This window comes from Trachemys scripta, chromosome 12 (assembly GCF_013100865.1).
Source record: "Trachemys scripta elegans isolate TJP31775 chromosome 12, CAS_Tse_1.0, whole genome shotgun sequence".
In the NCBI taxonomy this organism is placed as follows: Eukaryota; Metazoa; Chordata; order Testudines; family Emydidae; genus Trachemys; species Trachemys scripta.
In genome coordinates, this window is record NC_048309.1 from 30,286,363 (window position 1) to 30,300,574 (window position 14,212).

The 14,212-nt window shown below is 46.9% G+C and overlaps 1 protein-coding gene across 7 annotated transcripts in view; it reads right to left on the minus strand.

Annotated features, from left to right (window-relative positions):
* The window catches only part of CHD6 (chromodomain helicase DNA binding protein 6), a 195,355-nt gene that overhangs the window by 164,331 nt on the left and 16,812 nt on the right, over window positions 1–14,212 (minus strand). For 2 of the 7 annotated variants that reach the window (XM_034787629.1, XM_034787625.1), the window contains exon 1: window positions 1,408–1,578. The exons of the other annotated variants lie outside the window; for them this stretch is intronic. The gene's annotated coding sequence lies outside the window, so the exon portion shown is untranslated. Of the gene's footprint in view, window positions 1–1,407; window positions 1,579–14,212 lie in introns of those variants that run through there. 7 annotated transcript variants of the gene reach the window in all.

Consider the following 14,212-nt stretch of genomic DNA (forward strand, 5'->3'; position numbering starts at 1 on the left):
CAAGAAGTAGGACTGAGTAGACTTGTAGGCTCTACATTTTTGCATTGTTTTATTTTTGAATGCAAGTTTTTTGTACATACAAATGTACAATTAAGTTCAACTTTCATGATAAAGAGATTGCACTACAGTATTTTTAATGGGGGAATTGAAAAATACTATTTATTTTGGTTTTTTAATCAAAAATCTAAAGTGAGCATTGTACATTTTGTATTGTGTTGTAACTGAAATCAATATATTTGAAAATGTAGAAAACATCCAAAATATTTAATACATGGTATACTATTGTTTAACAGCATGATTAATCGCACGATTAATTTTTTTAATTGCTTGGCAGCCCTAGTTATAACAACTGAAAAGAGGGGTTTATAATGGGAAGTATTGTGCATGTTGCCAACTCCACTCATAATGAAATTATTTTAAGAACAGGTAGGAAGAGGGACAGCACTTAGACTGTCCCAACTGCTACAGGTGACCAGCTTGAGATATATTAATCATTAAAAAGCAGTGGGAAATCACCCCGGATTACATGCCCCTGAAGAAGGTTTGACAGCTAAGGAGGTGATGGGACACACCAGCTCCAGTCCAGCATAAACCAAGTCATACCCATCTGATGGCTGTCTAGAACAAATAATCTGGTAGGTTCTCAAGTTTAATTCCTAGAGGGTATCACAGAAATCTCCATTACAACTGGCAGTCTCAGCAAGATAGGCATCACACAGCTAACTTTTACTTCACCTTAGGCCTCTGAGTAGCCTGGATAGTTGCCAAAATAAATACCCAGCAGAAGGAACCCTCTGCCAGGTAATGACAGTGGAGTGGAAAACAGCAGAACACACCTACATATAAGTTTCAGAGTAACAGCCGTGTTAGTCTGTATCCGCAAAAAGAAGAACAGGAGTACTTGTGGCACCTTAGAGACTAACAAATTTATTAGAGCATAAGCTTTCGTGGACTACAGCCCACTTCTTCGGATGCATATAGAATGGAACATATATTGAGGAGATATATATACACACATATAAAAAGTTTTTTTTCCCTTAATTAATTGGCCTCTCAGAGTTGGTAAGACAACTCCCACCTGTTTATGCTCTCTGTATGTGTGTATATATATCTCCTCAATATATGTTCCATTCTATATGCATCCGAAGAAGTGGGCTGTAGTCCACGAAAGCTTATGCTCTAATAAATTTGTTAGTCTCTAAGGTGCCACAAGTACTCCTGTTCTTCTTTCTACATATAAGTGACAGCCCTGCTGCTTTAGAGTCCCTGGGGGATAACAGCCTGGGATCTCTCACCCAGTCTCTGCCCTGCGTAAGTATTTATACATCAACAAGGTCCTAAAACAAAGGTGACCAAAGTGCAGCTCATGCGCCCACAGTCACACAGGATCCACGGTGCAGCTCTCACCTGGAGACACAGCCAGTCCCAAATTTGACTCTGAGCAACCTCCACTAGGAGCTCCGCATAGTATACATCTTCAAGTTAGTCATGAGGGCAGATTCAAGACATTTTAGTCTCTGCAGCTTGGGCCCAGTCCTTGATGTTGATAAATTGGAGTGGATTCAGAGAAGAGCTAATACAATGATTAAAGGATTAGAAAACATATCTTATCTTCACACAGTCGAGGAGTTCAATTTACTTAGCTTAACAAAGAGAAGGTTAAGGGGTGATTTGATTACAGCCTACAAATACCTACATTGGATAAAATGTTTAATAACGGGATCTCCAATCTAGCAGAGAAAGGTCTAACATGACCCAATGGCTGGAAGTTAAAGCTAGACAAATAAAAACTGGAAATAAGGAAATGGTGAGAGTTCACCGATCCCTGGATCAATTTAGCAAGCGTTGTGGTGGATTCTCCATCATTGATGATTTTTAAAATCAAGATTGGATGTTTTTCTAAAAGATCTGCTCTTAGAATTATTGTGGGGAAATTCTATGGCATGTACTATACAGGAGGTCAGACTAGATGATCACAGTGGTCCATTCTGAATGAAATGGTTCCTTATGCTTGAATAAGCAAAGAGTTGGTAACCAACCACTAGACCAGGATGGGGACAGTGATTGTAAAATGCTGGGGGAGATTAGAGAGGCTACAAAAACAGAAAACTCAATAATAAGGGGATAATTGAAATACCCCAATGTTGACTAGGAACATTTCATGTCAGGATGGGATGCAGACATAACATTTCTAGACACCATTAATGACTACTTCTTGATTTAGTCCTGAGTGGAGCATAGGTTCTGGTCCAAGAGGTGACTATAGATGAACTGCTTGGTAAGAGCAACCATAATGTAGTTAAATTTAACATCCTTGTAACTGGGAAAATATCAAAGAAGCTCACCAGAGTAGCATTTAACTTCAAAAAGGAGAACCACACAAAAATGAGGAAGCTAGTTAAATGAAAATTAAAAGGAACAGTCACAAGAGTGAAATGCCTGCAAGCTGCATGGAAACTTTTTAAACACACCATAGTAGAGGTTCAAACTAAGAGGACCAAAAGAAAGCCACAACCATGGCAAAAAGAAAAGAGGTACTTAGAGGCAAAAAGGCATCCCTTTAAAAACTGGAAGTCAAATCCTACTGAGAAAAACAGAAAGCAGCATAAACTCTGGCAAGTCAAGTATAATTAGGCAGGCCAAAAAAGAAGAACAGGCCGAGGCAGAGTGTTGGGCTCTGGGCCAGAAATGAGGGGTTCAAGATGCCGGAGAGGGCCCCTGGCTGTTGCAGAGGGGTTCGGAGTGCAGGAGGGGGCTCTGGGCTGGGACTGAGGGAGTGAGCTCTGGGATGGGGCTAGGGATGAGAGGTTTGGGGTGCAGAAGTATGGTCTGGGTTGGGAGGGGGATCCGGCTGGGGCAGGGGGTTGGGGCCTGGGAGTGGGGCAGGTGTGCAGGCTCCGGGTGGCACTTACCTCAAGCAGCTCCCAGAAGCAGCTGCATGTCCTCCCTCTGGCTCCTATGTGGTTCCTGGCCAATGGGAGCTGCAGGGTGGCGTTTGGGGCAGGGGCAGGGGCAACGTGCGGAGCCCCCTGGCTTCCCCTCCACGTAGGAGCCAGAAGGGGACATGCCAGCTGCTTCCCGGGAGCCATGTAACGCGGAGGCCAGCAGTGAGCCTGCCAGCCTTGCTGTGTGGCACCATAAACTGGACAGTCAATGGCCCGGTCAGAGCCGCCAGGACTGCTTTTCAACTGGGTGTTCTAGTCCAAAACTGGACACTCACTCAGTCACTCTAGTCCCAGATTGAGGTGGCAATAGAGGAGATTTTGGAACAAATTGATAAACTAAACAATAGTAAGTCACCAGCACCACATGGAATTCATCCAAGAGTTTTGAAGAAACTCAAATATAAAATTGCAGAACTACTGTATTATATAAACCTAGGGCTAAAATCAGCCTGTGATTCAAGGATAGCTAATGTGACACCAATTTTTAAAAAAAGGCTCCTGAGGCGATTCTAGCAATTAGAGGCTGGTAAACTTAAAATTTTAGTACCAAGCAAACTGATTGAAACTATAAGAACAGAACAGAACATGATCTGTTGAGGACAAAAAGTCAACACAGCTTTTGTAAAGAGAGTTCATACCTCACCAATCTATTGGATTTCTTTGAGGGTGTCAACAAGCATGTGGATACGAGTGAACTAGTGGACTTGGACTTTCAGAAAGCCTTTGACAAAGTCCTTCACCAAAAGCTCTCAACCAAGTAAGCAGTCACAGAATAAAAGGAAAAATTCTCTCATAGATCAGTAACTGATTAAAAGATAAGAAACAAAGAACAAGATTAAATGGTCAGTTTTCACAATGGAAAAAGAAACAGCAGGGTCCCCCAAAGATTTGTACTGGGATCTGTGCTTGTTCAACATATTCATAAATGATCCGGAAAAGGAGATGAAGAGGGAGGTGGGAAAATTTGCAGATAATACTAAATGACTGAAGATAAGTAAGTCAAAAGCTGACTACAAAGAGTCACAAAGGGATCTCACAAAACTGGGTGACTGAGCAATAAAATGGCAGATAAAATTCAATGTTGGTAAGTGCCAAGTAATGCACATTGGCAAACATTATTCAAACTATACATACAAAATGATGGGGTCCAGATTAGTTGATCTTGGCAGATAGTTCTCTGAAAACATCTGCTCAATATGCAGCAGCTGTCAAAAAAAAAAAAAAAAAAAAAAAGCTAACGGAATGTTAGGAACCATTAGGAAAGGGATAGATAAGACAGTAAATATAATGCCATGGTATGCCCACATCTTAAATACTGCATGCAGTTCTGGTCACCCCATCTCAAAGATGATATATTAATTAGAATTGCAAAATGTACAGAGAATAGCAAAGAAAATGATTAGGGATATGGAACAGCTTCCACGTGAGAAGAGATTAAAAACAGGGTTTTTTCAACCTCTCTCTTTCTGAGGCCCCCCTGCCCCAATATGCTATAAAAGTTCCACAGCCTACCTGTGCCACAACAACTGTTTTTCTGCATATCCAGTACATTAAAAGCCAGAGCCAGCATTAGAGGGTAAGAAGCAGCAACTGCCTGGGGCCCCACGCCACAGGGGCCCCATGAAGCTAAGTTGCTTTGGCTTCAGCTTTCTGCAAGTCTAACACCGGCCCTGCTCTCTGGTTTATTTTGGTGGATCACCTGAAATCTGCTTGCAGCCTACAAGGGGACCCTGAGCCCTTGGTTGAGAGCTGCTGATTAAAAAGACTGGGACTGTTCAGTTTAGAAGAGAGACAACTAAGGCGGGGTATGATAGAGGTCTAGAACATTAAGAATAGTGTGGAATTCAAAAAAAAAAAGTGTTATTTACCCCTTCATATAACACAAGAACCAGAGGTCATCCAATGAAATTAACAGGCAGCACATTTAAAATATAAGGAAATACTTTGTCACACAACACAGTCCACCTGTGGACCTCACTGCCATGGGATGTTGTGCAGGCCAGAAGTAAAACTGTGTTAAAAGAAGAATTAGATAAGTTCACAGAGGATAGGTTCATCAATGGTTACTAACCAACCAAGATGGTCAGGGACGCAACCCCGTGCTCTGGGTGTCCCTAAACCTGACAGCCAGAAACTGGGATTGGACAACATGGGACAAATCACTCAAACTGCCCTGCTGTATTCATTCCCTCTGAAGCATCTGGTACTGGCCACTGTCAGAAGACAGGATACTGGCTCGATGGACCATTGGTATGACCCAGTATGGCCATTCTTATGTTCTTAGAATATGAGGGTTGGAAGGGACCTCAGGAGGTCATCTAGTCCAACCTCCTGCTCAAAGCAGGACCAATCCCCAACTAAATCATCCCAGCCAGGGCTTTGTCAAGCTTGACCTTAAAAACCTCTAAGGATGGAAAAAGAAGAACAGGAGTACTTGTGGCACCTAATAAATTTGTTAGTCTCTAAGAGCATAAGCTTTCGGGGACTACAGCCCACTTCTTCGGATGCATATCTAAGGATGGAGATTCCACTACCTCCCTAGGTAACCCATTCCAGTGCTTCACCACCCTCCTAGGGAAAAAGTTTTTCCTAATATCCAACCTAAACCTCCCCCACTGCAACTTGAGACCATTACTCCTTGTTTTGTCATCTGCTACCACTGAGAAATAGTCTAGACCCATCCTCTTTGGAACCCCCTTTCAGGTAGTTGAAAGCAGCTATCAAATCCCCCCTCATTCTTCTCTTCTGCAGACTAAACAATCTCAGTTCCCTCAGCCTCTCCTCATAAGTTATGTGCTCCAGCCCCCTAATCATTTTTTATGCCCTCTGCTGGACTCTTTCCAATTTTTCCACATCTTTCTTGTAGTGTAGGGCCCAAAACTGGACACAGTACTCCAGATGAGGTTTCACCAATGCCAAATAGAGGGGAATAATCACATCCCCTCGATCTGCTGGAAATGCTCCTACTTATACAGCCCAAAATGCCATTAGCCTTCTTGGCAACAAGGGCACACTGTTGACTCATATCCAGCTTCTCGTCCACTGTAACCCCTAGGTCCTTTTCTGCAGAAACTGCTGTCTAGCCACTTTGTCCCTAGTCTGTAGGGGTGCATGGGATTCTTCCATCCTAAGTGCAGGACTCTGCACTTGTCCTTGTTGAACCTCATCAGATTTCTTTTGGCCCAACCCTCTAATTTGTCTAGGACCCTCTGTATCCTATCCCTACCCTCCAGCGTATCTACCACTCCTCCCAGTTTAGAGTCATCTGCAAACTTGCTGAGGGTGCAATCCATGCCATCCTCCAGATCATTAAATGAAGATATTGAACAAACTGGCCCCAGCACCGACCCTTGGGGCACTCCACTTGATACCAGCTGCCAACTAGACATGGAAGCATTACTACCTGTTGAGCCCGATGATGTAGCCAGCTTTCTATCCATCTTATAGTCCATTCATCCAGCCCATACTACTTTAACTTGCTGGCAAGAATACTGTGGGAGACCGTATCAAAATCTTTGCTAAAGTCAAGGAATAACACGTCCACTGCTTTCCCCTCACCCACAGAGCCAGTTATCTCATCATAGACGGCAATTAGGTTAGTCAGGCATGGCTTGCCCTTGGTGAATCCATGCTGACTGTTCCTGATCACTTTCCTCTCCTCTAAGTGCTTCAGAATTGATTCCTTGAGGACCTGCTCCATGATTTTTCTAGGGACTGAGATGAGGCTGTCTGGCCTGTAGTTCCCCAGATCCTCCTCCTTGCCTTTTTAAAAGATGGGCACTACATTAGCCTTTTTCCAGTCATCCAGGTCCTCCCCAGATTGCCATGAGTTTTCAAAGATAATGGCTAATGGCTCTGCCATCACATCCACCAACTCCTTTAGCACCCTCAGATGCAGTGCATCCAGCCCCATAGACTTGTGCCCGTCCAGCTTTTTTAAGTAGTCCTGAACCACTTCTTTCTCCACAGAGGGCTGGTCACCTCCTCCCCATACTGTGATGCCCAGTGCAGTAGTCTGGAGCTGACCTTGTTCATGAAGACAGAGGCAAAAAAAGGATTGAGTACATTAACTTTTTCCACATCCTCAGTCACTAGGTTGCCTCCCCCATTCAGTAAGGGCGCCCCATACTTTCCTTGACCTTCTTGTTGCTAACATACCTGAAGAACCCCTTCTTGTTACTCTTAACATCCCTTGCTAGCTGCAACTCCCAGTGTGATTTGGCCTTCCTGATTTCACTCCTGCATGGCTGAGAAATATTTTTATACTCCTCCCTGGTCATTTGTCCAATCTTCCACTTCTTGTAAGCTTCTTTTTTGTGTTTTAAGATCAGCAAGGATTTCACTGTTAAACCAAGCTGGTCGCCTGCCATATTTACTATTCTTTCTATACTATTCTTTCTTCTGGCCTTAGAATCTATGAATCTCGCATGCTTGGCAAGTTGCCCCTGACCTACCATCTCCCAACTACAGATTTTCACTGCTGTCCCCTTTAAAGGCTTTCTGACCCAGATGCTATAACCAGGAGCAGGTGCATCAGTGGGCTCTACAGTACTGGACACAGCACAGACTCTAGAAGGAAAGTTTTACTCTCAGTCTCTGTCCAAACAGCAGGTTTCATTTCCTGAAGGGAAATCACACAGCATCACCAGAGAAAAGCCAGAGATTTAGAGAAGGCACCCTGCTCTGAATGCAGTCTTGCAGAAATGCAAGCATATTGTACACACAGCTCCTACATGCTATGTTTGGGTCTGGAAATCAATGTGGGGAGAACCTCACTTGGCACATTCCAAGCAGGAAGCCCAAAACCAAGAGCAGTTCATGCACAATAGTGGCCAATCCCATTCCTGCTGCAATAAATTAGTTTTTTTTTGCATTTATTTTTTTATAGGGGAACCCCATATGGAAAAGCATAAGCACCCCTGGAATAAAACAATTACACCCACTTTATTATGTGCTGTATTAAACTGCAACATTGTCAGCCAACTTTCTATTTAATCCATCATCTCTTGCATTTGTTTCGCTCTTCCGCTTCTCTAACTATTGTGCTAAGGGCATGCATTCTCATTGCTCTAACCCACCTTCAACCTTCTGGCTGCTTTGGAAGTGCTGGAGTCCTGGGCCCCAGAGAAAAGCTCCATGGCCTGTCTCAGTCACTGCTTAGAACTTCCCCAAGCAGCTGCAGACTGAAACAGACCAGGCAGTAAAAACTGACAAGACTCCAGTAAGTCTTTATTCTGCAGCTGCTTGGCCAAGCAGCAGCATAGGTACTGGGGTGAGCTGGGTGTAGACTCCGGTAGAGCCTGCCTCAGCTACATTCCATTCAGAACTGGAAGGGTTTTATTCACACCATGAGGGCTACAAGATTTTTAAAACAGCTTAGTGCCTGCAGTAGTTGATAGCATGTGACCAAGAACACTCCTCCTTTAGCATGGAGGGGGGGCAGAATGGGTTCAAGCCTTAAGCTGAGCACCCTCATTAGTTAATGTAGGATCCCACGCTTCCATTTTGTGCTCTTTAGAAGAGACAGCTGGCTTGTTTTTTCAAGGGGGAAAAAAGAACATTTTTGTCTGGCGAAATGAAACTACAGCTAGGAAACCCCATGGGTCAATGCAAGTGACTAAGAAAAATGAAGGAGCCCCAACTGTGCCTCTGCAGACACGGCTGAGGGCCCTTACTTCAAAGCTTATGCCAATCTCTGTCTCTGAGAGATCAGGGTGAGCCCTAACGTGGGGAAAGATCTCCCATTGTGGGATTCCTACACTTTCCTCTAGAGCATCCAGCACTGGGCCACTGTCAGACGCAGGACATCGGCTAGACCAGAGTTTCTCAAACCCCTTTAACATGGCAAGCCTCTGAGTGCCACCCCTCCTTATCAATTACAAAACACTTTTTTATGTATTTAACACCATTAATGCTGGAAGCAAAGCAAGGTTTGGGATGGAGGCTGACAGCTCATGACCCCCCATGTAATAACCTAGTGACCCCAAGAGGTCCCAACCCCCAGTTTGAGAACCCCTGGGGTAAACAGACCTGGGTCTGTGCCAGTCTGGCTACTGCTATGTTTCCAAGACATCACAGCTAGATGGGTAGGAGTCCTCCCCTGTCCAGACACAGGAGCAGAGTTGATACACTAATACTCAGTGCTAACCACTGAGTCATGACACTGTGCACCCCCTCCCTCTCCAAAGTGCCTCCTGCAGTTTCCACCCCAGAGAAGTGATTTTGTGAAGGCATAGCAACACAGATGTGCACAGCACTTCAGAGACACTCAGCAGACCCAGTTCAAGCCCCAAAGAGGGGACAGATTAGACTCCACAGACAAGAGGGGCAGATAAAGAAGGGACAAGGACTGTACAAAAAAGGGCATGAGGGTACTGATTTTGAAAGAAACAAGCTGTGTCTTGGCTCGCACTCCAGAAAGAGCTGCAGTTTAAGAGTGAAGTCTCATTTCATACCTGGATTGCTCCAGTGTATGTAGCAACAGACCCTCCACACAACAGAGTACCGTGAGCAGTGTCTACGCGGGAGAGACCCAGCACTGAAATGGCCGAGGGAGCTGCAGGTCAGAATGGAGGTGGGCTGGCAGAATGGTGTGCTGCAACTAGCCTAAGACGCTTGGGATGCTGAAAGCATCCTGCTCTGCCCGGTAAACAGTCTGTACTTGTGCTTATTGCCCCCGTGAATGCAGGCCAGGAACTACAACTTAGGCCCAGAAAACACGCTGCGAAGGACAATTATAACGCTGTCACTTTAAGCCTCTGGCCTGTTTCTGGACAGCAGGAGCCCAAGGGACTGAGGGGCTGAGTCTGCATCAAGCGCCCCGCAGGCTCTGATCAGTCCACACATATACAGCAGGGAGAAATCAACCTCAGATAGGAGCCTCTTCAAGCAGCACATACCCCTCAGGCCACTGCCAGGTTGGCTGCAGCAGGCTCCCTGGGCTGGGGGAGCAAGAAAAGAGTCCCTTCCCCCAGAACTCCAAACCACTCCCTTCCTGTTTAATCACTCACCTTGCTGCTCTTTAACCGGGCCAGCTCCTAGCCTGGCCCTCCCTGCCGGAGCTGTTACACTAGGCCATGGCAAAGAAACAGCACCTCTTATCTCCACATTGACCAGGAACACAGGACTGGCGCTCTCAGGACTCCCCATTATATGGGCTGGGAAACCTCATCCAACCAGACTCTTCAGTGCCCATTGTATAGCACCCCAAAGTGTGCCAGGGCCCTCACCCCAATCTAAAGAGACAACAGGGGATTGGACCCATACAAAGCAAGTGAATACAGGAGTTAAGTGTCATTGGAAGTGAGGTGAGGGACAAAGAATCTCAGCTGTGGTCTGCTTCAAGGATGGGTCCAGGGCAGGAATAGCAGGGGAGTGCAGCTAAGAATCAGTAACGTGGGCCCAGCTCTGGGACATCAGGAGCTACAGGTCAGAGTTTGCGGGGGGATCAGCAGAGCTGTGTGCTGGATCCCATCTGACAGAATGGTGTACGTGTAGGGAAACACAGATTCCCAGACCACTAATACCTACCCATCGGGAGGGATGCTCCCACTGCCATCGACTGCTCCATGCCATGGCAGCTGTTCTGTCAGAGATGTCAGTTAGAAAAGCTAACTGCAACCAAACACAATGAGGCTGGGCCCTAAGCACAAATACAACATAGATAATAAAGAACTGCCATCTGAACCTAACACACATGCCTGGCAAGGCTGTCAGCAAGAGCTGCTGGTGCAAACCAGGTGTTAGTGGACATGTAGCGGGCCCTGGGTACCTGCCTTGTCAGTCTGCTTGGCTTCTCTAAGACCCTCTTTGATTCACTGAACAACAAAAGGAAAGGCCCACACAGACTCCTGGGGCTGTTTTGTTCCTGCTACCTTATCAGCTCTTGTTCTCAGGCAGGACTGCCCAGCTGGACATGTCTCAGCCAGCAAAGCCGTTGGAGCTTGAAGCCAGGGTACCTCTGGTGCAATCCAGTGGGAGGAACTCAAAAAACTACATTCCTGTGGTTTGAGTGGTGAGAGGGACTCTGCTAAGGAAGATGCATTGGAGGAGATCGCTCAGTGTCTGCAAATAGCAATGGGGCACAGCTAAGATGGATGGCTATTTCCCTCCCTCCTTCCCCCTCCCCACTTAACCAATGCAGCATATCAACATGCCAGGAGGGCAGCAGGGCCCTGCAAAGCCTCTCCTTAAGGGGAAGCAATGCCCCCCACAGCCGTTACGGTACTGCAGGGTTCTCAAACTTCACTGCACCATGATCCCCTTCTGACAACAAAAATTACTACATGACCCCAGGAGGGGGGACTGAGCTTGCCCAAGCCCTGCTGCCCCAAGTGGGAGGGGCCAAAGCCCGAGCCCTGCTGCCCCAGGAGGGGAAGAGAAGGGTCAAAGCTGAAACCCAAGGGCTGAAGCCCCAGGCAGGGGGTCTGTAACCTGCCCCGGGCAGTTGGCTTGGGCTTCAGCTTCAGCCCTGGATAGTGGGTCTCGGGCTTTGGTTCCAGCAAGTCTAAGCCAGCCCCAGTGACCCCATTAAAATAGGATCACAACCCATTTTGGGGTCCCGACCCACAGTTGGAGAAGCACTGCACTACTGCATACTCGCCATTCTACAGGACGCTGGAGCCTGGCAGAGGCATCTGTTCACCATTAGGAGTTATTCCGTTTGCAGGCTGTCCATTTATGCATCCCTGGCAGCAGCAGAACCTGCCTCTCCCCACAGTTTCTTTCTGCAGCAGAATTTGTTTATGTATCTGCAGCTGCTCAGTGCATTCACTGTGGGAATCCAAGCTAAAACTCCAGCCTTGTGCAGCAGAGAAGTAGCCCCACTGCATTCCCATTGCACTGCCTGAGGAATCAAAGGGGGCCCAGACCCCCTAGAAATGGCCAATCTGGAGCAAAGACTTGAATTCCCAGCACCAGGGCTCTGCAGTCCCCTCCCCCAGACCCGGTTTCATTCCTAAATTTGGGTGGAGAAGGGATGGGATTATTTGGTTGCAACTTTTTCAAGTGAAAAATAACCCAGCAGTCCAGTGAAAGGAAGGGGCAGCATTGCTAGGCAGAGGGCTGGGAGCCTGTAACCTCACTACAAGGTCAAGGCAGAAGAATCTCCCTCTCCAGTGAGCAGGATGTGGAGATAGAACCTCTTGGGGCAGATGTCCACACATACACACTCCCAGTGCAGCCAGGCCCCCGCTACATCCCCAATTCCTGGGAGTTGTAGGCATGCACTTTAGCTTCTCAGTGAGCCGAGCGCTCCTCTTTTCATTGCTGGCCTCTTCATCCCAGCAGCCGCTCTTACAGTGCATATTCTCTGCTTCCTGGATCAATGCCACCAGCAGAAACCTGGTAGGAATAAGTCCACTGGCCCAGCCAATATTATACCAGGGATGGGGGTGGGGAACTGCAGCATGTGTTCTGAGCAACCCAATCGACTGACAAAGGAGGAGTCGGAGTTCAGAAGCAAAGAGATCCCTTTTCTGGGGAGCAAATGCCCCTCGGAGCTCCATGAGCGCAGCCTGGGCCGGGGTCTCTCAGAGTGCTGTGCAAACGCACAGAAATGGGGAAAATGACATTTAATGCTTCAGGGTTGTTGTTGTTGTCTCCTAAAATATTCTGATCTTAAATCTGGAGATACTTCACAGCACTGCCTGCAGCTGAACATTCAGGCTTGGCATTCTAGGTCGTTTGAGAAAAACAGGATCTTGGCTACACCATGCACTGTCCCCTGCTGGCCAACCCATGCAGCAGCACTGACATCATCCCTGGGACCCAGCTCTCGACCAGCATCTGCTGGGAAAGGAAGCAGCAGCATGGCACAATGCAGATGAGAAACAGTACTCACAACAGACAGGCAAGAAATAACCACACATTCCCTCTCAATTTGGTGACTGCAAACCCTGCAGAACACAGGACATTCGACTTTAGAAAATACTGCTAAACCACCCTCCAAAAGAGCCTTTCCATCTTAAAAATGATAGTCTCAAGCCCTATGCTCTTTCCTACCTCTGAGCTCCTACTGAGGAACAATACCTTTACTCCAAGCAGAGTTATGACCCTGAAAAGGGAAACACACCTGAGACTCCAGGGCATCCACTAGACTATGCTGTTGATTTTACATGGAAGGTATCCAGATACTATGGTGATGAGCCACAGTAGGAAATTGATAAATTAGGTGTTTCTCACCCCAACACCACAAGCTGTGTTAACTAATCTACCGTTATCTGAGCCTCACAACTCTCCCACCAGGTCCACGCAACAGAAATGTTCATCCTGCTATTTGCAGTGTCTCTGAATACAGTGCCTTAACTGGGTTTCTGCTCTACTGCCTTAATACACCAGTTATTTTAGAACAGGATAATAGCATAAACCTTCCTGGGAACCTTCCTCACCTCACAGTGAAAACTGCAATGAGCCAGGAGTCTGAGCAGGACATCTCAGCTCAAGGGAGAGGAAAACCACCAAACAAGGAAGAGGGTTAGACCTAGGTCTTCACACGACAAGGCACGCAGCAATGAGTACCAAGCCTACTGGATAACCTGACAATTGGAGAGGGGACATAGATAGTGTACCTCACCCTGGGAATGGGTAGGAAAGCTGATCTGTAGGCTTGCGGTAAATTAAGTTCTATTATTTGGTTAAGAAGCTACTCAAATGAAAGCAACAGCCCTGAAAATCTTCATCCCCCCATTGTTCACTTCTTGTGCCCTGCACTGCTGCACTTCCCAGGCTGAGGGGACCTCACGGCATCTCCCAGGGCGGGGATGGACACCAGCGCTAGTCACCAGGGAGGTGAGAATGACAGCAGGGTTTCTGAAACCTACTCGCAGTAACTGTGCTGCACACCCAGCTTTTGGAAGGAATCACTCCTCTTCTCCTATGTTACAGTGAGTCCTCCGCCACGGTAACACTGAACCAACCCAAACACTGCCCCCCCACAACACACACACCGCCTGTATCCTAGCTTAGTGCCAGCTACATTTCTCTCCCCTCGCCCACCCTCAGCATCTCCTACTCAGCTGCCCTTCTGGTGGGGAGCAGCCAAGTATGTCACAGGTTTCTCCTTCAACCGAACCCAACTCTAGTGTCTTTAAATCAACTGGCCAAGAATCAGGCTCCAGACAATGGCTTGTGGGTCCCAGGCAGTTTAATCAGGTGTGGATTTTAATCCTCAGCAGCAGCAAGGGAAAACTGAAAAAGCAGCTCTGTGCAGCCCAGCAGCTGTGCTGACAGTAAAAGGGAGCTGGCAGGTGAGAGACAGCCAATCGCAG